The 20,174-nt window shown below is 51.6% G+C and overlaps 1 long non-coding RNA gene across 1 annotated transcript in view; it reads left to right on the forward strand.

Moving 5' to 3' along the window:
• LOC120385160 overlaps positions 1-20,174 on the forward strand; it is a 135,390-nt gene that overhangs the window by 1,545 nt on the left and 113,671 nt on the right. The gene's annotated exons all lie outside the window — the stretch shown is intronic.

The following is a 20,174-nucleotide window of genomic DNA, read 5'->3' on the forward strand; positions in this document are numbered from 1 at the left end:
AGATGAGGGTTGAAAAGGACTTCAGGAGGTCATCCAGTCCAACCCCCTGCCCATGGCAGGACCAACACCAACTAAATCATCCCGGCCAGGGTTTTGTCAAGCCGGGCCTTCAAAACCTCTAAGGAAGGAGATTCCACCACCTCCCTAGGGAACCCATCCCAGTGCTTCACCACCCTCCTAGTGAAATAGTGTTTCCTAATATCCAACCTAGACCTCCCACACTGCAACTTGATATCATTGCTCCTTGTTCTGTCATCTGCCACCACTGAGAACAGCTGAGCTCCATCCTCTTCGGACCCCCGCCCCCCTTTCAGGTAGCTGAAGGCTAGGGTTACCAGATATCCCGATTTTATAGGGATAGTCCCGATTTTTGGGTCCTTTTCTTGTATAGGCTCCTATTACCCCCCACCCCGTCCCGATTTTTCACATTTGCTGTCTGGTCACCCTATTGAAGGCTGCTATTAAATCCCCCCTCGCTGTCCTCTTCTGCAGACTAAATAAGCTCCAGCCCCCTGGTCATTTTCCTTGTCGTCAGCTGGACCCTCCAATTTGTCCACACCCTTTCTGTAGTGGGTTGGCCCCAAACCGGACGCAATACTCCAGATGTCCAGATATGGCCTCACCAGTGCCCAATAGAGAGGAATAATCACCTCCCTCGATCTGCTGGCAATGCTCCTACTAACGCAGCCCAAGATGCCGCTAGGCTTCTTGGCAAGAAGGGCACACTGCTGACTCATAGCCGGCTTCTCGCCCACTGTAATCCTCAGCTCTCGTTGACCAGCCCCAGGGCTGACCCATGAGTCCGTGGGGGAGGGGTGGAGGAGAGGAGGCCACGGTGAGTGGTGAGGACCCCAGAGAGGGGGGTGCAGTGGAGGAGAGGGGGGACTCAGCCAGGCAGCAGTGGGCGATGGGGGATGGGAGAAGGGGGGAAGCAGATACAGGAGGAGATGGAGCACAGGCTGGGCACCAGGGCCCAGGCATCCAGGGCCTGGTTGGCGGCAGCTGTGCCAGGGGCCCCACCTATTTACCAACCGCCTGTGCTTCCACTGAGGGATCTCCAGAGTGTCAATGTTCCCCGGAGCTCGCCTTCCCTGACAGGCCTGAGCAACCAGAGCTTGTCCCTAGACCACTCCCAGCCTCCCCGCGGGGAGCGTATGGACCCAAACAGGCTGGAGACAAGTTATCGCAGAAATCACTGGGGACTCGGGGAGCATCTTCAGCTGTGGAGGGTGACACACCCCACAGGAGCTGAATTTCTGACTCAGGGCTGAGCAGTGCAGGGTGGATGCACAGCACAGCTGTGAGGCTGTTTGATGCGATCGATGCACCCAAGTCGGTTTAGTGGGGTCTAGTGAAGACCCACTAAATTGACAGCAGAGTGCTCTCCGGGCGACTCTGGGACTACACCGGGAATGACAGGAGTAAGGTAAGTCTCCCGTCGACCCAGCACAGTGTAGACACAGCAGTAAGTCGACCTAAGCTACCTCGAATCCAGCTGTGTTAGTCCCGTAGCTGGAGCAGCGTCACTTAGGACGACTTACTGCAGAAGGATGGACACAGCCTGAGGCCTGAGTTTCCACTGCAGTCTGGATGCTCAAACACCAGCTTGGCAACACAAGTCACCAAGCCCAGGCCACGCAAAGACAGGCACAGTGTGCAGTGTGGACACTCCTTCAGATAAGCCCAGGAGTGTCACATGAGGAAATCAATCCTTTCGTTGGACTTGCTGGTAGAAGAGCCCAGTGATGTTGCAGCTCCCCGACCGTCAGTGACAAACACAGCGCTCCAGCAACTGAGCTCTAGGGCTCGCTGCTGAAAGAAAAGCTTCATGAGTGACAAAAGGCAAAGGGAGGTGCTGGTCTTTGGCCAAGGGCAGGGAGCCCCACCCTCCAACACAGACCATTTCCCTCGTTGTCTGTCTGTGCTGGGGCAGGAGCAATAACACGGCCTCCTGCTTTTGCTATTGCAGAGAGTCGGTTATGACGGTCTCCTCAAACACAGGGTGCGGAACAGGCCTCAGACCTGACTGGGTGTAAAGAAGAACTACGCAGCTAGACTGAGCCAGCTGGGAATTCAGATGTGCCCCTTTCCTGGAGGGATGGACTGACCTGTGAGGGAACTGGAACCGGAGCTACCAATGTTTAACTTGCACTCGTTCAGCATCTTTCCTGTGAGTGCCGTCACTGTAGGTTAAATACTCCAGCCCCAGGCTCCCTGCCAGCTCTGGGCCAACAAGCTTTCCTTGTGATTGGATTCTGTACAGCAGGGGTGCAGGGAACCAACAGGTGCATCTGACTCCTTGGTGAGGTTTTGCGTGCAAGGTGTGTGTGTGAGTCTTTGTGTGTCGGAAGCATGAGTGTGGCACTGTCACTGAACTGGGAGAGGGCGACGGTGGTGGGAGAGAGACAGTGGAAGAATAAAGGGGCAGCGATGGGCATAATGATGATGATTGTGTTGTGTTTCATTCCTTAGATCTGGTGCCACTGCCTGTCCCTTTAGCCTTGTAGTTTACCAAGAGTAAAACTAAATATCTGTTCAGATACAAGGGAGTGTCTGTGTCCATTCCTGTTAGCTGCACAGGGGTTTGACGTTGCTGCTTTCAATCCTCCGGCTCTGCCAGGATAAGGAACAATTCAGGCCGTAATTGAACTGAAGGAGGGAGATGATTTTCTGACAGGAGGGACGGCACCTCTCAAAGGTGTTTGGCAGGCAGCCTCCTTCCCAGGTCTCAACCGACAACACCCAGTTGAAAAGGGACCCTCCCCAGCCCTCCTCAGCCCGGTGAAAACGAGCGAGTGAGTGAGCGTGGGGGAGAGCGAGCGACGGAGGGAGATGGATTTAGTGGGCCGGGACCTCGGTGAAGGGGCAGGATGAGGGTGTTCGGTTTTGTGGGGTCAGAAAGTTGGCAACCCCAGATCCAGGGGAAACAACTCAAACACCCAACGAGTCTGGCCAGGGGCAGGACATCAGCTTTGAGGGAAGGAGTGGGTGTGGCAGTGACATCACAAAGGCCTTTTGCAGGAACTTGGCCTATTGGGCAAAGGTGGTGGGGAGGGGGTGACCTCACAGAGAGACCCCGACATCAGCCGGGCAGGACAGAGGTGCAGGGCCAGGCCAGTCTCTGAGACCTCCCGGCTTTGCTGCCGCAAGTCACCTTCGCGAGGTCTCTCCTCGAGGGCTGAGAGAGAATTAGGATTCAGAGTTGTGAGCATGAGGAGGAACCTCTGTGGAGTTTTCTCCTTTCCTACCACTGATTGTGCCGAAAACAAACTTCCCTTTGAGAAGGTAAGAGGCTCAGAGAGGTTTGGAACCTGTTCCGTCTGATCCACCTGGCGCAGGCAGCATTCTAGGCACAGACAGCACTGGCTTCAGGTGGCAGAATTTGATTTCCTCCTAGGTTTTGATGATTGGAATCCATGGGGACATTGGGGTGTATCCTTTTGGTTTATCTTTTCCTCTTTCCTCCTCCTTTCTCCTCTTCTCTTGCTTCTTTTTCCCTTTTCCAGATTCCCTCCCTCTACCTAGGAGGGATGGGTCTGGAGTGCGGGCAGGGAGGGTATTGCTCTCATTGCGGGAGGTCCTCACCAAGAGGTGGGTCTGGGTCTGAGAGTGATCCCCTCTGATGCTGTCCTGGGCCATCCTTTGGGACATCTGGTGAGACCCCTCAGCCTCCTGCCACTCAGAGTCTCAGTGCTGATTGGCTGAGCAGGGGGCTATCGACACCAAGGAGACTCAGGTCAGTTTGGTCTCTTTTCAAATCAGGCAAATAAGTCACAACCAATCCAATGTATGGAATTAATCTTGCTGCTTCTCTCCATTAATTGTCTCTTGGCAGGTCATGATTTTCATTAATGTCCTAGGTCTTCTAAAATACTTGCTGAATAATTACTATGAACCACTGTTGGTCTCTAGCTCACTTGAGGGCACTTTATTCTGATCACTCAATGTGTGAAATTCAAGATGTGAGAGAGAGGCTGAAAGTCAGGAGCAGTGTTTCCTCTAATTTGTTATGTCCATGTGTGGAATGAATTTTGTTTTGGGCACAAATATGGAGGTGAGGTGTGACACATCACCTGCATATTGCGCTCCTTACAAAATTCATTCTGCACATGGATGGTGTGTGGCAGGGGTGAGGCTGAAAGGTTTGGAGTGTGGGAGGCTCGGGGTTGGGGCGCAGTGCTGTGAGGGCTCCGGCGGGCGGTGCAGGCTCGGGCGGGGGGCTAGCGATGCGGGCCTCAGCATTGGAGCAGCGGGTCGGGGCGCCGGGGGTGAGGGCTCTGGGGTGGGGCTGAGAATGAGGAGATTGGGGAGCAGGTTGCCCCAGGTTGAAAGAACTGCCCCCTCCAGCCCTCTCTCCCCACAGCAGCTCAGGGCCAGATGAGAGGGCACCTGTCTCCAAGCCACAGCAGCGCCGGTGGGGCTGGGTTGGGACTGAGGGAGGCGACAGGATTTATTTTTCCGAAGTCAAAAGGAGGAAGGGATGGAGTTATGCTTCAGTATTTACCTCATAAACTTATTCCTGTCTAACCTACAGGACACTATGGGAATAAGACACCATGTCATGTGGTGACATCACAAGAGCAGAGGATTTGAGAACTACAGCAACTGAGAGGGTGGGGGATTTAGAGTCGGATTGTTTCAAATGCTGCATTTGTGGGCTGACATTTAACAGCAACGCTTAGCTAACACAATGGAGAAAGGAATTCTCTGCTAAAGATTCAACCTGCCCCTTTGGCCAACTCCACCCTTCCTGACCGGGTGTGCTCAGAACACCTCTCCCGCCAGCCTCCCCGCCCACCACAGGCCCACAGCTGGGCACCCAGCACAAAGCAAGGGAGGGGTTGCTTGGCTTGTTTTACTTTTACTTTTCAAAGGCTTTTAAAAGCATTTTCTGCCCCTGTTCCCCATGGTGAGGAAGCAGATGGTTAGTTAAACAAAAGTTAAACAAAAGTTAAAAGGTAGAGTGACTAAAATGAAATCCCTGCAAGTTATATGGGCCCTATTTAAAGACACCATAATAGAGGCCCAACTTCAATGTATACCCCAAATTAAGAAACACAGTAAAAGAACTAAAAAAGAGCCATCGTGGCTTAACAACCATGTAAAAGAAGCAGTGAGAGATAAAAGACTTCCTTTAAAAGTGGACGTCAAATCCTAGTGAGGCAAATAGAAAGGAGCACAAACACTGCCAACTTAAGTGCAAGAGTGTAATAAGAAAAGCCAAAGAGGAGTTTGAAGAACGGCTAGCCAAAAACTCCAAAGGTAATAACAAAATGTTTTTTAAGTACATCAGAAGCAGGAAGCCTGCTAAACAACCAGTGGGGCCCCTTGACGATCAAAATACAAAAGGAGTGCTTAAAGACGATAAAGTCATTGCGGAGAATCTAAATGAATTCTTTGCTTCAGTCTTCACGGCTGAGGATGTTAGGGAGATTCCCAAACCTGAGCTGGCTTTTGTAGGTGACAAATCTGAGGAACTGTCACAGATTGAAGTGTCACTAGAGGAGGTTTTGGAATTAATTGATAAACTCAACATAAACAAGTCACCGGGACCAAATGGCATTCACCCAAGAGTTCTGAAAGAACTCAAATGTGAAGTTGCGGAACTATTAACTAAGGTTTGTAATCTGTCCTTTAAATCGGCTTCGGTACCCAATGATTGGAAGTTAGCTAATGTAACGCCAATATTTAAAAAGGGCTCTAGAGGTGATCCCGGCAATTACAGACCGGTAAGTCTAACGTCGGTACGGGGCAAATTAGTTGAAACAATAGTTAAGAATAAAATTGTCAGACACATAGAAAAACATAAATTATTGAGCAGTAGTCAACATGGTTTCTGTAAAGGGAAATCGTGTCTTACTAATCTATTAGAGTTCTTTGAAGGGGTCAACAAACATGTGGAAAAGGGTGATCCAGTGGACATAGTGTACTTGGATTTCCTGAAAGCCTTTGACAAGGTCCCTCACCAAAGGCTCTTACGTAAATTAAGTTGTCATGGGATAAAAGGGAAGGTCCTTTCATGGATTGAGAACTGGTTAAAAGACAGGGAACAAAGGGTAGGAATTAATGGTAAATTCTCAGAATGGAGAGGGGTAACTAGTGGTGTTCCCCAAGGGTCAGTCCTAGGACCAATCCTATTCAATTTATTCATAAATGATCTGGAGAAAGGGTAAACAGTGAGGTGGCAAAGTTTACAGATGATACTAAACTACTCAAGATAGTTAAGCAGATTGTGAAGAACTTCAAAAGCTCTCACAAAACTAAGTGATTGGGCAACAAAATGGCAAATGAAATTTAATGTGGATAAATGTAAAGTAATGCACATTGGGAAAAATAACCCCAAATATACATACAATATGATGGGGGCTAATTTAGCTACAACGCGTCAGGAAAAAGATCTTGGAGTCATTGTGGATAGTTCTCTGAAGATGTCCACGCAGTGTGCAGAGGCGATCAAAAAGCAAACAGGATGTTAGGAATCGTTAAAAGGGGATAGAGAACAAGACGGAGAATATAGTATTGCCCTTATATAAATCCATGGTACGCCCACATCTCGAATACTGTGTACAGATGTGGTCTCCTCACCTCAAAAAGATATTCTAGCACTAGAAAAGGTTCAAAAAGGGCAACTAATATGATTAGGGGTTTGGAGAGGGTCCCATATGAGGAAAGATTAAAGAGGCTAGGACTCTTCAGCTTGGAAAAGAGGAGACTAAGGGGATATGACAGAGGTATATAAGGTCATGAGTGACATTGAGAAAGTGGATAAGGAAAAGTTATTTACTTATTCCCATAATACAAGAACTAGAGGTCACCAAATGAAATTAATAGGCAGCAGGTTTAAAACAAATAAAAGGAAGTTCTTCTTCATGCAGCGCACAGTCAACTTGTGGAACTCCTTACCTGAGGAGGTTGTGAAGGCTAGGACTATAACAATGTTTAAAAGGGAACTGGATAAATTCATGGTGGCTAAGTCCATAAATGGCTATTAGCGAGGATGGGTAAGAATGGTGTCCATAGCCTCTGTTTGTCAGAGGATGGAGATGGATGGCAGGAGGAAGATCACTTGATCAATGCCTGTTAGGTTCACTCCTCTTGGGCACCTGGCATTGGCCACTGTCGGTAGACAGATACTGGGCTAGATGGACCTTTGGTCTGACTCGGTACAGCCGTTCTTATGTTCTTATGTTTTCCATTGCCCAGGAGACCCAGCCAGGGACTGATGTGCTGGAGATATGTTGGGAAAAGGAACTGTCTGAATTGCCAAGGCAGGAAGCCAACAATCTACAGCAACATAATTAACCACAAACTCACTCTAAGCATGCTCCAGCCAGAAGGGAAATGGGCAGGAATTCTTGCTGTTCAGCCATGGCCACACATACAGAGATGCACAGCAGTGAGGGTGCTGGGCAAGCTGGTCTGAGCGAACAATTGGAAATGATCCTTCCGTTAGAACAGAACCAGAGTGTAGAAAGGCCCCTGTGTTAAGTGCTTGAGGCTGAGGCCTTAGGAAGCTGGCCTACGATACCATAGGGATCTTTCTGTGGAGGTTTGATTCTTGCCAGCTAGGGGAAGCTGGTGTGTGGTGTCTTAGTGGCTGCACTTTCAGTGATGCAGGTTTCTCTATCCCATTGTTCCGGGGTCATCCTACTAGATTGCCAGCTGCTTTTCAGCTGCAGTGTGGAGACTGTTTGTGTGTGTGGAGAGACAGTGTGTGTGTGTGTTGGGGAAGAGTGAGTGTGTTGAGGTAGGTAGGAGCGGATCATTATTATCCCTACTTGAAAGAGGGAGACGCTCAGGCTGAGAAAGGAGAATTGACTTGTCTTAGGTCACAAAGCCAGTCAATGGCTGAATTGGGAATAGGACCCCCAGAGCCCTGATTTTCAAATTAACCGTCGGATCTTGAATTTCATACATTGAATGACCTCAATAAAGTGCTCTTAGATGAGCTCCAGTCCAACAAGTGTGCACAGTAATTATTCAGCCAGTATTTGAGGAGAACTGCAATGTTAGAGAGAATCATGAACTGCTCAGAGACCACTAATGCAGAGAAGCAGCAAAATTTGTCAAACATATAACTGGTTATGACTTATTTACTTGGTCTTAAAAGAGAACAACAAGGACCTGAGTCTCCTCCCTGTCAATAACCTCCTGCTCAGCCAATCAGGGTAGAGACTGAGGAGGGGAGGCTGAGGGGTCTCACCAGAGAGCTAAACGGATGGCCCAGGTCACTGGTGGGGATCACTGCCCCAGCACTACTGCAGCTCCACAATTTGGGGTGGACCTCACAGTGAGAGCTGCCGAGCACTCCCCCGTAACACACACACACACACACACACACACACACACACACACACACACACCCCTCCTGGTGTTGGGAGGGGAACAGGAGAAAGGACAAAAGAAGCAAGAGACGAAGAGAAAGCGGGGGGGGGGGGATGGAGGAAAAGTTGAAACAAAAAGGACAAACCCTAATGTCCCCAGTGATTCTAAGGGACAAAATCCCAGGTGTGGAATAAAATTCTGCCTCCTTAAGATCATGCTTTCCATGAGTTCAACTTTCACCAGAATGATCAGACCGAACAGTTTCAAACCTCGAGGAGGCTCTAACCCTCTAAACAGGGACATCTGTTTTCTAGTAAAATCACTAAAAGGGAAGGAGAAAACTCAAAAGAGGTTCCTCCTGGCGCTCACGTCCGTGAACCCGAATACTCTCAGTCCTCAAAGAGAGACCTGGAGAGGGAGACTTGCTGAAGCAAAGCCACAGGGTCTCTGAGGTTTCCCTGGCCCCTCGCCCCTGTCCTGCCTGGCTGATGTCAGCATCTCTCTGTGAGGTCACCACCTCCCCACCACCTTTGACCAATAGTCTGAGCCCCTGCAAAAGGCCTTGTGATGCCACTGCCACACCCCTCCCTTGCTGGGCTAATGTCCTGCCCCTGGCCAGGCACTTTGGAGGTTTGAGCTATTCCCTGTGGATCACCCCACTCAAGGAGCCATTCTAGGAAGCAAGCCGGCTAGACAATAAAACATCAGACGCTGCTCCCAATGCTACACTTAGTTTTTCAGAAATTAGTTGACTTTATGGCCAGAAGAGACCATTAGAGCATCTAATCTGACCCCTGCATATCACAGGTCTCCTGTATGACACAAGAGCTACTTTTGGGGTAAACACATTCCAGAAAGGCATCTAGTCTTCATGAAATGACGTCACGAGATGGAGAATGCACCAATTTCCTTGGTAGCTTGTTCCTGTGGTGAATCATCCTCACTGTTGAATATTTGTGCCTTAATTGTAATATGAATTTGTCTCTTTTCACCTTCCAGCCATTGGGTTTTTTAATGCCTTTCTCTGCTACATTAAAGAGCCCTTTAATAGCCAATATTTTCTCCCCATTAAGGCACTTCAACGTTTCAATGAAGTCACCTTTCAGTCTTCTTTTGAGAAGCTAAACAGGTTGAGCTCTTTCAATAGCTCATTAGAAGGCATTTTCTCCAGCCCTCAGAACATTTGGTGGCTCTTTGCTGCCTCAACTCCAATTTCACACCATCTTTTTCAAATGAGGACACCAAAACTGGAGGCAGTATTCCAGTATCAGTCTCACTGATACCATGTCACCTCCTGTGACGTTCTTGACATAATCTGTAACTGTATAGATCACCGTTGCCACCACTGTTCTATATTTGCAGCCAATATTGTATAAAGGTGGTCACATAAAGGGTCTATGGAGAGGTTATGATTGGCTGATTATAATTATGCTATCTCTAGATATGTATCATTTTTGTAGTTGACATTATGAATATTGGCTCTATGCTGCCTGTATTTCCAACTTGTGCTATGCTTCTGGGGAACACCCCAGCCAGACAAATTGGTGTCAGCTCTGCCTAGCCTGCTTGATGGCCCATTAAGGACCATCAGCTATACAATTGAGCCATTGAGAGAAGGCAGATATGCCTTGTGGTTCAGCAAGGTGTGCAGGGACCTGCCTATGGACAGAACTCTAAGGTTTTTCTATGTCGCGTGCTGGATAGAGTGTCCTTGGGACAAAGAAAGCAAAGAACACATGGCAAGAGACTATAAAAGACTGATGCCTCATCTCCATCTTGTCTTCAGTCCTGCTTCCTACCTCTGGAGGGACTTGGCTACAAACTGAAGCTCTGTACAAAGGACTGAATGGCCCATCCCAGTTGTGGATGTACTCCAGAGACTTGATTTGAACCTGCAGTTTATTCCATCACTGCTACAAGCCTGAACCAAGAACATTGCCAAAGTACAAGTTTTGCCCAGGGCACCGTTTCCCCTAACGCTGGTCCTTGGTAACATTTCTTGATGGGGGGGGGGAAGGGAGAGAGACGAGGCGTTTTCTCTCTGTTTCTTTCCTCTCCGTTTTCTGCTCCTTCCTTCAATTCCAGAAACCTCTCTTGTGTTTCAGACTGTGCAGTGACACCCTCCCCACCCCAGGACTATGGAGCCTTTGGAGCAGAAAGATCCTAGGAGCTAAGGATGAATCCAGGGTGAGTAGCTGGCAGGAAGGAGTCCTAGCAACTCTTCTGGGAGTGCAGGGAGGAATGACTCCCTTCTCTACATTCTCCCCATGGGGCTCTGAGGAGCAGGGAGGGTTGTGTGATAAATTCCATCCAACATTCCCCTTTGATCCAAGCCGAGAGACATCTCAGCTCTGCACGATCCCCTTGGCAGCACCAAACAAGGGATGTTTTCCATTGCCCAGGAGACTCAGCCAGGGACTGATGTGCTGGAGATATGTTGGGAAAAGGGACTGTCTGAATTGCCAAAGCAGGAAGCCAACAATCTACAGCAAAATCATTAACCACAAACACACTGTAAGCATGCTCCAGCCAGAAGGGAAATGGGCAGGAATTCTTGCTGTTCAGCCATGGCCACACATACAGAGCTGCACAGCAGTGAGGGTGCTGGGCAAGCTGGTCTGAGCGAACACTTGGAAATGATCCTTCCGTTAGAACAGAACCAGAGTGTAGAAAGTTCCCTGTGTTAAGTGGTTGAGGCTGTGGCCTTAGGAAGCTGGCCTACGATACCACAGGAATCTTTCTGTGGAGGTTTGATTCTTGCCAGCTAGGGGAAGCTGGTGTGTGGTGTCTTTGTGGCTGCACTTTCAGTGATGCAGGTTTCTCTATCCCATTGTTCCAGGGTCATCCTACTAGATTGCCAGCTGCTTTTCAGCTGCAGTGTGGAGACTGTTTGTGTGTGGGGAGAGACAGTGTGTGTGTGTTGGGGAAGAGTGAGTGTGTTGAGGTAGGTAGGAGCAGATCATTATTATCCCTACTTGAAAGAGGGAGACGCTCAGGCTGAAAAAGGAGAATTGACAATTAATGCAGAGAAGCAGCACAATCCATGAAACATATAACTGGTTATGACTTATTTACTTGGTCTTAAAGAGAACAAAGGCCTTGAGTCTCCCCCTGTCATTAACGCCCTGCTCAGCCAATCAGGGTAGAGACTGAGGATGGAAGGCTGAGTGGTCTCACCAGAGAGCTCAAAGGATGGCCCAGGTCACTGGTGGGGATCACTGCCCCAGCACTACTGCAGCTCCACAGTTTTGGGCGAGCGATTTCACCAGGACATTGCAACATCTTTCACAATCCACATGAGTGGAGACTGTTCATTGATTCATCGAAGACGAAGTCTTAAAGATGTTTTACTGCATAATGGCAATGGTTTGCCATGAATTCCACTTGGTGATGCAGTCCATAGGAAGGAAACCTAGGACAACATGAAACAACAACATGAAACCTCTCTGAGGCTCTTATCTGCTCCACAGGGACGTCTGTCTTCTCATTCAATTAGCAGTGGGAAAGGGGATGCAATGTCTGCCCCCAGCCAGACCACCAACCCCATCAGACACCCTCCCCCGCTGGTGCACCAGGGTCTCCCCCAGACCGACAACAGCTATGAATTAAAACCCCACAGTGTTTGTTGGGGCTACTGGAGATGCTGAAATCTCACTCTTGTCTCTCTCCTCCTGCCTCCACCTCCAAGCCAGGCACTGGGCAGTTCAGTGGGAAGGGATGAACTGATGACAGTGGAGGGAAAAATCAAAACCAAAAGTGAAGCCAAAGCGCAAGCCGGGCAGGCAAGGCAAATCGCAGGCTTCTGCCATAGACTAGTCCTCCCCGCTCTTCCAATAACCCACCCAAACCACGACACCACAGACCCCACGTTCCTGGTGTAGCTCCACCTTCCAGTGGGGAAGTGGGGAACCAATTACTAACACACACAGCATATTCCTGCGGCGCAGTGTTGGGAGCTGGGGGGATCTGGCGGGCACCTCACTGTGGGATTCACGAGTGGCTCCGGGAGCATCCATGCAATCAAGCCGCTCCACATGCCGTTGTGCCGAGGGATAACAGCGCCTGGAGGGGTTGCTGCTGGTTACTAGCAGGGCATTGTGGGAGACAGCCCAGGCTGGAGAGGGTTTGGGGGCACAGCGGATCCCATCACAGCGTGTCCCCCCAGCACCCACAGGGAATATCGTGCCCCTAGGAGGAGCGTTTGGGCTTTTCTGTGATGTGTCACTTTCCAGCCTGTGCTCTGTCTCTTCTCCTGTGCACACCCATGTCAATCAGGCATTGCTCAGCTGGGCTCTGCAGAGACCGGACTGGCTACACCCCGTGACGGGACTGAGGGGGGGCAGTGCTGAGCGTCACTGGACCTGGTTTCAGCAGCGAGAAAATCCAGGAACAACCGAATTGTTGTTTCACCCACGAAAGCTCATGCTGCAAAAACGTCTGTTAGTCTATAAGGTGCCACAGGATTCTTTGCTGCTTTTACAGGAACAACCCAGTGATCCACTAAGCGGAGTTAGGGGCCTGAGCTCCCTGTACGATGCACGGGCGACACAGGCACCTTACAACACAACTCACAACCACCAGCTCCCCAGGCAGGGAGCCAGCCAAGCCCGCCCAGGGAGACACTGACAACGGGGAGGTGTCCTAGCCCTGCCCCTCTCTCACAGATAGGTCCTGTGCTCCCAGCACCCACCTGCCATGTGGGAGAGCCAGGTTCAATTCCCTCTGTCCAGCTGAAGAGAGTAGCTCAGGGACGTGAGTACCAAGCTCAGGGCAGACTGTTACACACCAGGGCACCCCCCATGGGGACTGGGAGCTTCCACCCCCCGAGAGCGAACTCCCCAGGCACACGAACAGCCTGAGCAGGGAGTCACAGACAGTCCCCTTGGGCACTCGGGGCTATCCTGCCACCTAGGCAAGTCTGCCTTTGGGCTAGATCTGTGCCTCAGGGAGGCCTGAGGCCACAGGCATGAGCTTGGGCTGCCAGCATCACCCCCGCCCCCCGCCACTGTCCAGAAGGGAGAAAGGATTTGAACCAGGGTCCCCCATGTTTCAGGTCAGTGCACGAAGCAGTGTGCTGTGGTGGGGCTCTGTCCAGCTCTCCCTTTGAAGGGGGTTCATTGGGGCTAACTAATGAGCGCGAGTGGGGCAGGGGGATCAGCTCCCCGGTGTGTCCTAATTCCTGCCTCTCAGCTGGGTGCCTGAACTACTGGACACTGTCATCCAAATACCATTGCTAGAAATAAACAATGAAAAGGTGCAGAACTCCAGGAGCTCAGGACAGGGAGACTAACTCAGGCAATCAGAGCAGCAGATAAGACAAATCTTGAGCTACTCTGAGGCTCCAAGCAGACATGTTACCGAGACGGAAACTGGCCAGGAATTCTTTGAAACGGCGTAAACACGTCTAAAAGTATCAGTTTGCTTTATGATGAGGGGATGGGGGGAGGGAGGTTTAAACTATTTCCCTGAATCACATCTCCCTTGGCAGCTCAGTCACCATTTCAGCTAGAGCAGAGCGGTGGAGCCTGGGCACTGGGCCGCTCGGGGCCTTTAACACCACAGCCCTGGGGAGGGGGGGCTGAGATGGACCATCCTGCAAGGAACACGAGTCCTTCTACCATCCACCACACCCTGGTTTGGAACTGCTGCTGCCGGCTCACCCCATCTGTGGGGACTTCTATCCCCTCTGCCTCCCTCTAGCTGGGGGTTTTCCCTTCTGCACCTACCTGGCAGGGCAGCCCCCGTCTGAACCCCTGATCCTCTCCCAGTTTTGTCCATCTGCCCATCCCGCCCCTCCGATTTCCCCGCTTCAGGGGGATTTTCCGGCCTTTGATTGCAGGGAGCAGATTCTGATGGTGCGTGAGGGCAGCAGCTTGCAGCTGTTACTGAGCATGTGAGAAGAGCATTAGAAGGGAAGAACGGCCAGACTGGGTCACACCAAAGCTCCATCTAGCCCAGTGTCCTGTCGGCCGATAGCGGCCGGTGCCAGGTGCCCCAGAGGGAATGAACAGACAGGAATCATCCAGTGACCCACCCCCTGTCGCCCAATTCCCAGCTTCTGACAGACAGAGGTTAGGGGCACCATCCCTGCCCACCCTGGCCAACAGCCATTGATGGACCTGTCCTCCACAGAAACACAGAATCCTAGACAATTAGGGTTGGAAGAGACCCCAGGAGGTCATCCAGCCTAACCCCCTGCTGAAAGCAGGACCACGAATCTCTCTAGTTTCCTTTTCATCACAGGACCCTGCTCAGGAACAGTGAAGTTGCAAGATCTAACAGGAAACAGCTTCAGAAAGAAGGGCAGCTCCTCTTCCTCCTCCCCTCCCGTGGGGACGAGCAGACCCCCAACAGCCTCTCTGCCCCGGCCTCCTTCAACCCATTTCCCCCTTCAGCCTCCCCCAACTTCCCCCATTGCTCCCTTTAGCCTCCCCCAACTTCCCCCATCACCCTCTTCAGCCTCCCCAACTTCCCCATTGCTCCCTTTAGCCTCCCCAACTTCCCCATCAGCCTCTTCAGCCTCCCACAACTGCCCCAATTGCCCCTTTAGCGCCCCCAAATGTCCTGTTCCCCATCTCCCTTCAGCCTCCTCCAAACTGTTCCTTTCCCTCATCGCCCCAGTCACCTCCAGCCTCCTGTTGCCCTCCTCAGCCTCCCCAACTCCCCACTGCCCGGCTCCACCGCTGTCAGGTTCCCTTCCCACAACCATCTGCTTCCTCACCATGGGGAACAGGAGCAGAAAATGCTTTTGAAAACCTTCTGCAAAGCAAAGTAAAACAAGCCAAGCAACCACTTCCCTGGCTTTGTGCTGGGTGCCCAGCTGTGGGCTTGTGTGTGTGTATGTGTGCGGGGGGAGGTGGGGCTGTTCTGAGCACACTCCGGTCAGGGAAGGGGCAGAGTTGGCCAAAGGGGCAAGTTGAATCTTTAGCAGAGAATTCCTTTCTCCATTGTGTTAGCTAAGCGTTGCTGTTAAATGTCAGCCGACAAATGCAGCATTTGAAACAATCCGACTCTAAATCCCCCTCCCTCTCAGTTGCTGTAGTTCTCACATCCTCTGCTCTTGTGATGTCACCACATGACATAGTGTCTTATTCCCATAGTGTCCTGTAGGTTAGACAGGAATAAGTTTATGAGGTAAATACTGAAGCATAACTCCATCCCTTCCTCCTTTTGACTTCGGAAAAATAAATCCTGTCGCATCCCTCAGTCCCAAGCCAGCCCCACCGGCGCTGCTGCGGCTTGGAGACAGGTGCCCTCTCAGCTGGCCCTGAGCTGCTGTGGGGAGAGAGGGCTGGAGGGGGCAGTTCTTTCTCCCTGGGGCAACCTGCTCCCCAATCTCCTCATTCCCAGCCCCACCCCAGAGCCCTCACCCCCTGCACCCCTACCCTGTGCTCCAATGCTGAGACCCTCATCGCTAGCCCCACTCCAGAGCCTGCAGCCCCAGCCGGAGCCCGCACATCACTGCGCCCCTGAGCCTCCCACACTCCAAACCTTTCAGCCTCACCCTGCCACACACCATCCATGTGCAGAATGAATTTGTAAGAGCGCAATAGGCAGGTGATGTGTCACACCTCACCTCCATATTTGTGCCCAAAACAAAATTCATTCCACACATGGACATAACAAATTAGAGGAAACACTGCTCCTGGCTTTCTGCCTCTCTCTCACATCTTGAATTTCACACATTGAGTGATCAGAATAAAGTGCCCTCAAGTGAGCTAGAGACCAACAGTGGTTCATAGTAATTATTCAGCAAGTATTTTAGAAGACCTAGGACATTATTGAAAATCAAGACCTGCCAAGAGACAATTAATGGAGAGAAGCAGCAAGATTAATTCCATACATTGGATTGGTTGTGACTTATTTGCCTGATTTGAAAAGAGACCAAACTGACCTGAGTCTCCTTGGTGTCGATAGCCCCCTGCTCAGCCAATCAGCACTGAGACTCTGAGAGGCAGGAGGCTGAGGGGTCTCACCAGATGTCCCAAAGGACGGCCCAGGACACTATCAGAGGATCACTCTCAGACCCAGACCCACCTCTTGGTGAGGACCTCCCGCAATGAGAGCAATACCCCTCCCCTGCCCGCACTCCAGACCCGTCCCTCCTAGGTAGAGGGAGGGAAGCTGGAAAAGGGAAAAAGAAGCAAGAGAAGAGGAGAAAGGAGGGAGGAAAGAGGAAAAGATAAACCAAAAGGATACACCCCAATGTCCCCAGGGATTCCAATCATCAAAACCTAGGGAGGAAATCAAATTCTGCCACCTGAAGCCAGTGCTGTCTGTGCCTAGAATGCTGCCTGCGCCAGGTGGATCAGACGGAACAGGTTCCAAAGCTCTCTGAGCCTCTTACCTTCTCAAAGGGAAGTTTGTTTTCGGCACAATCAGTGGTAGGAAAGGAGAAAACTCCACAGAGGTTCCTCCTCATGCTCACAACTCTGAATCCTAATTCTCTCTCAGCCCTCGAGGAGAGACCTCGCGAAGGTGACTTGCGGCAGCAAAGCCGGGAGGTCTCAGAGACTGGCCTGGCCCTGCACCTCTGTCCTGCCCGGCTGATGTCGGGGTCTCTCTGTGAGGTCACCCCCTCCCCACCACCTTTGCCCAATAGGCCGAGTTCCTGCAAAAGGCCTTTGTGATTTCACTGCCACACCCACCCCTCCTCAAAGCTGATGTCCTGCCCTGGCCAGACTCATTGGGTGTTTGAGTTGTTTCCCCTGGATCTGGGGTTGCCAACTTTCTGACCCCACAAAACCGAACACCCTCATCCTGCCCTTCACCGAGGTCCCGGCCCCCTCAATCCATCTCCCTCCGTCGCTCGCTCTCCCCCACGCTCACTCACTCCTTTTCACCGGGCTGAGGAGGGCTGGGAAGGGTCCCTTTTCAACTGAGTGTTATCGGTTCAGACCTGGGAAGGAGGCTGCCTGCCAAACACCTTTGAGAGGCGCCGTCCCTCCTGTCAGAAAATCATCTCCCTCCTTCAGTTCAATTACGGCCTGAATTGTTCCTTATCCTGGCAGAGCCGGAGGATTGAAAGCAGCAACGTCAAACCCCTGTGCAGCTAGCAGGAATGGACACAGACACTCCCTTGTATCTGAACAGATATTTAGTTTTACTCTTGGTAAACTACAAGGCTAAAGGGACAGGAAGTGGCACCAGATCTAAGGAATGAAACACAACACAATCATCATCATTATGCCCATCGCTGCCCCTTTATTCTTCCACTGTCTCTCTCCCACCACCGTCGCCCTCTCCCAGTTCAGTGACAGTGCCACACTCATGCTTCCGACACACAAAGACTCACACACACACCTTGCACGCAAAACCTCACCAAGGAGTCAGATGCACCTGTTGTTTCCCTGCACCCCTGCTGTACAGAATCCAATCACAAGGAGAGCTGGCGGGGAGCCTGGGGCTGGAGTATTTAACCTACAGTGACGGCACTCACAGGAAAGATGCTGAACGAGTGCAAGTTAAACATTGGTAGCTCCGGTTCCAGCCCCTCACAGGTCAGTCCATCCCTCCAGGAAAGGGGCACATCTGAATTCCCAGCTGGCTCAGTCTAGCTGCGTAGTTCTTCTTTACACCCAGTCAGGTCTGAGGCCTGTTCCGCACCCTGTGTTTGAGGAAACCGTCATAACCAACTCTCTGCAATAGCAAAAGCAGGAGGCCGTGTTATTGCTCCTGCCCCAGCACAGACAGACAACGAGGGAAATGGTCTGTGTTGGAGGGTGGGGCTCCCTTCCCTTGGCCAAAGACCAGCACCTCCCTTGCCCTTTGTCACTCGTGAAGCTTTTCTTTCAGCAGCGAGCCCTAGAGCTCAGTTGCTGGAGCGCTGCGTTTGTCACTGACGGTCGGGGAGCTGCACCATCACTGGGCTCTTCTACCAGCAAGTCCAACGAAAGGATTGATTTCCTCATGTGACACTCCTGGGCTTATCTGAAGGAGTGTCCACACTGCACACTGTGCCTGTCTTTGCGTGGCCTGGGCTTGGTGACTTGTGTTGCCAAGCTGGTGTTTGAGCATCCAGACTGCAGTGGAAACTCAGGCCTCAGGCTGTGTCCATCCTTCTGCAGTAAGTCGTCCTAAGTGACGCTGCTCCAGCTACGGGACTAACACAGCTGGATTCGAGGTAGCTTAGGTCGACTTACTGCTGTGTCTACACTGTGCTGGGCCGACGGGAGACTTACCTTACTCCTGTCATTCCCGGTGTAGTCCCAGAGTCTCCCGGAGAGCACTCTGCTGTCAATTTAGTGGGTCTTCACTAAACCGACTTGGGTGCATCGATCGCATCAAACAGCCTCACAGCTGTGCTGTGCATCCACCCTGCACTGCTCAGCCCTGAGTCAGAAATTCAGCTCCTGTGGGGTGTGTCACCCTCCACAGCTGAAGATGCTCCCCGAGTCCCCAGTGATTTCTGCGATAACTTGTCTCCAACCTGTTTGGGTCCATACGCTCCCCGCGGGGAGGCTGGGAGTGGTCTAGGGACAAGCTCTGGTTGCTCAGGCCTGTCAGGGAAGGCGAGCTCCGGGGAACATTGACACTCTGGAGATCCCTCAGTGGAAGCACAGGCGGTTGGTAAATAGGTGGGGCCCCTGGCACAGCTGCCGCCAACCAGGCCCTGGATGCCTGGGCCCTGGTGCCCAGCCTGTGCTCCATCTCCTCCTGTATCTGCTTCCCCCCTTCTCCCATCCCCCATCGCCCACTGCTGCCTGGCTGAGTCCCCCCTCTCTGGGGTCCTCACCACTCACCGTGGCCTCCTCTCCTCCACCCCTCCCCCACGGACTCATGGGTCAGCCCTGGGGCTGGTCAACGAGAGCTGAGGATTACAGTGGGCGAGAAGCCGGCTATGAGTCAGCAGTGTGCCCTTCTTGCCAAGAAGCCTAGCGGCATATTGGGCTGCGTTAGTAGGAGCATTGCCAGCAGATCGAGGGAGGTGATTATTCCGCTCTATTGGGCACTGGTGAGGCCATATCTGGACATCTGGAGTATTGCGTCCGGTTTGGGGCCAACCCACTACAGAAAGGGTGTGGACAAATTGGAGAGGGTCCAGCTGACGACAAGGAAAATGACCAGGGGGCTGGAGCTTATTTAGTCTGCAGAAGAGGACAGCAAGGGGGGATTTAATAGCAGCCTTCAATAGGGTGACCAGACAGCAAATGTGAAAAATCGGGACTGGGTGGGGGGTAATAGGAGCCTATACAAGAAAAGGACCCAAAAATCGGGACTATCCCTATAAAATCGGGATATCTGGTAACCCTAGCCTTCGGCTACCTGAAAGGGGGGCGGGGGTCCGAAGAGGATGGAGCTCAGCTGTTCTCAGTGGTGGCAGATGACAGAACAAGGAGCAATGATATCAAGTTGCAGTGTGGGAGGTCTAGGTTGGATATTAGGAAACACTATTTCACTAGGAGGGTGGTGAAGCACTGGGATGGGTTCCCTAGGAGGTGGTGGAATCTCCTTCCTTAGAGGTTTTGAAGGCCCGGCTTGACAAAACCCTGGCCGGGATGATTTAGTTGGTGTTGGTCCTGCCATGGGCAGGGGGTTGGACTGGATGACCTCCTGAAGTCCTTTTCAACCCTCATCTTCTCTGAGTCTGTCAGTCCTTTGTCCATCCCCTCAGTAGGCACCAACTTCCCTCTGGCCAGTGGGTGCTCAACTCCTGCTCTGCCTCAGGCCCTCCCCACTCCACCTCTTCCCCAAAGTACTGCCCCACCTTTCCTGGTCTGCCCTGCCGCACCCCAAATCAACCCCTTCAGGAAGAAATAGTAGAGGAAGCAATAGTGGATGGGAACCTGGAAGGCAGTGACCATGAGATGGTCGAGTTCAGGATCCTGACACAAGGAAGAAAGGAGAGC

The sequence above is a fragment of the Mauremys reevesii genome, linkage group 17 (genome assembly GCF_016161935.1).
Source record: "Mauremys reevesii isolate NIE-2019 linkage group 17, ASM1616193v1, whole genome shotgun sequence".
Taxonomy (NCBI): domain Eukaryota; kingdom Metazoa; phylum Chordata; order Testudines; family Geoemydidae; genus Mauremys; species Mauremys reevesii.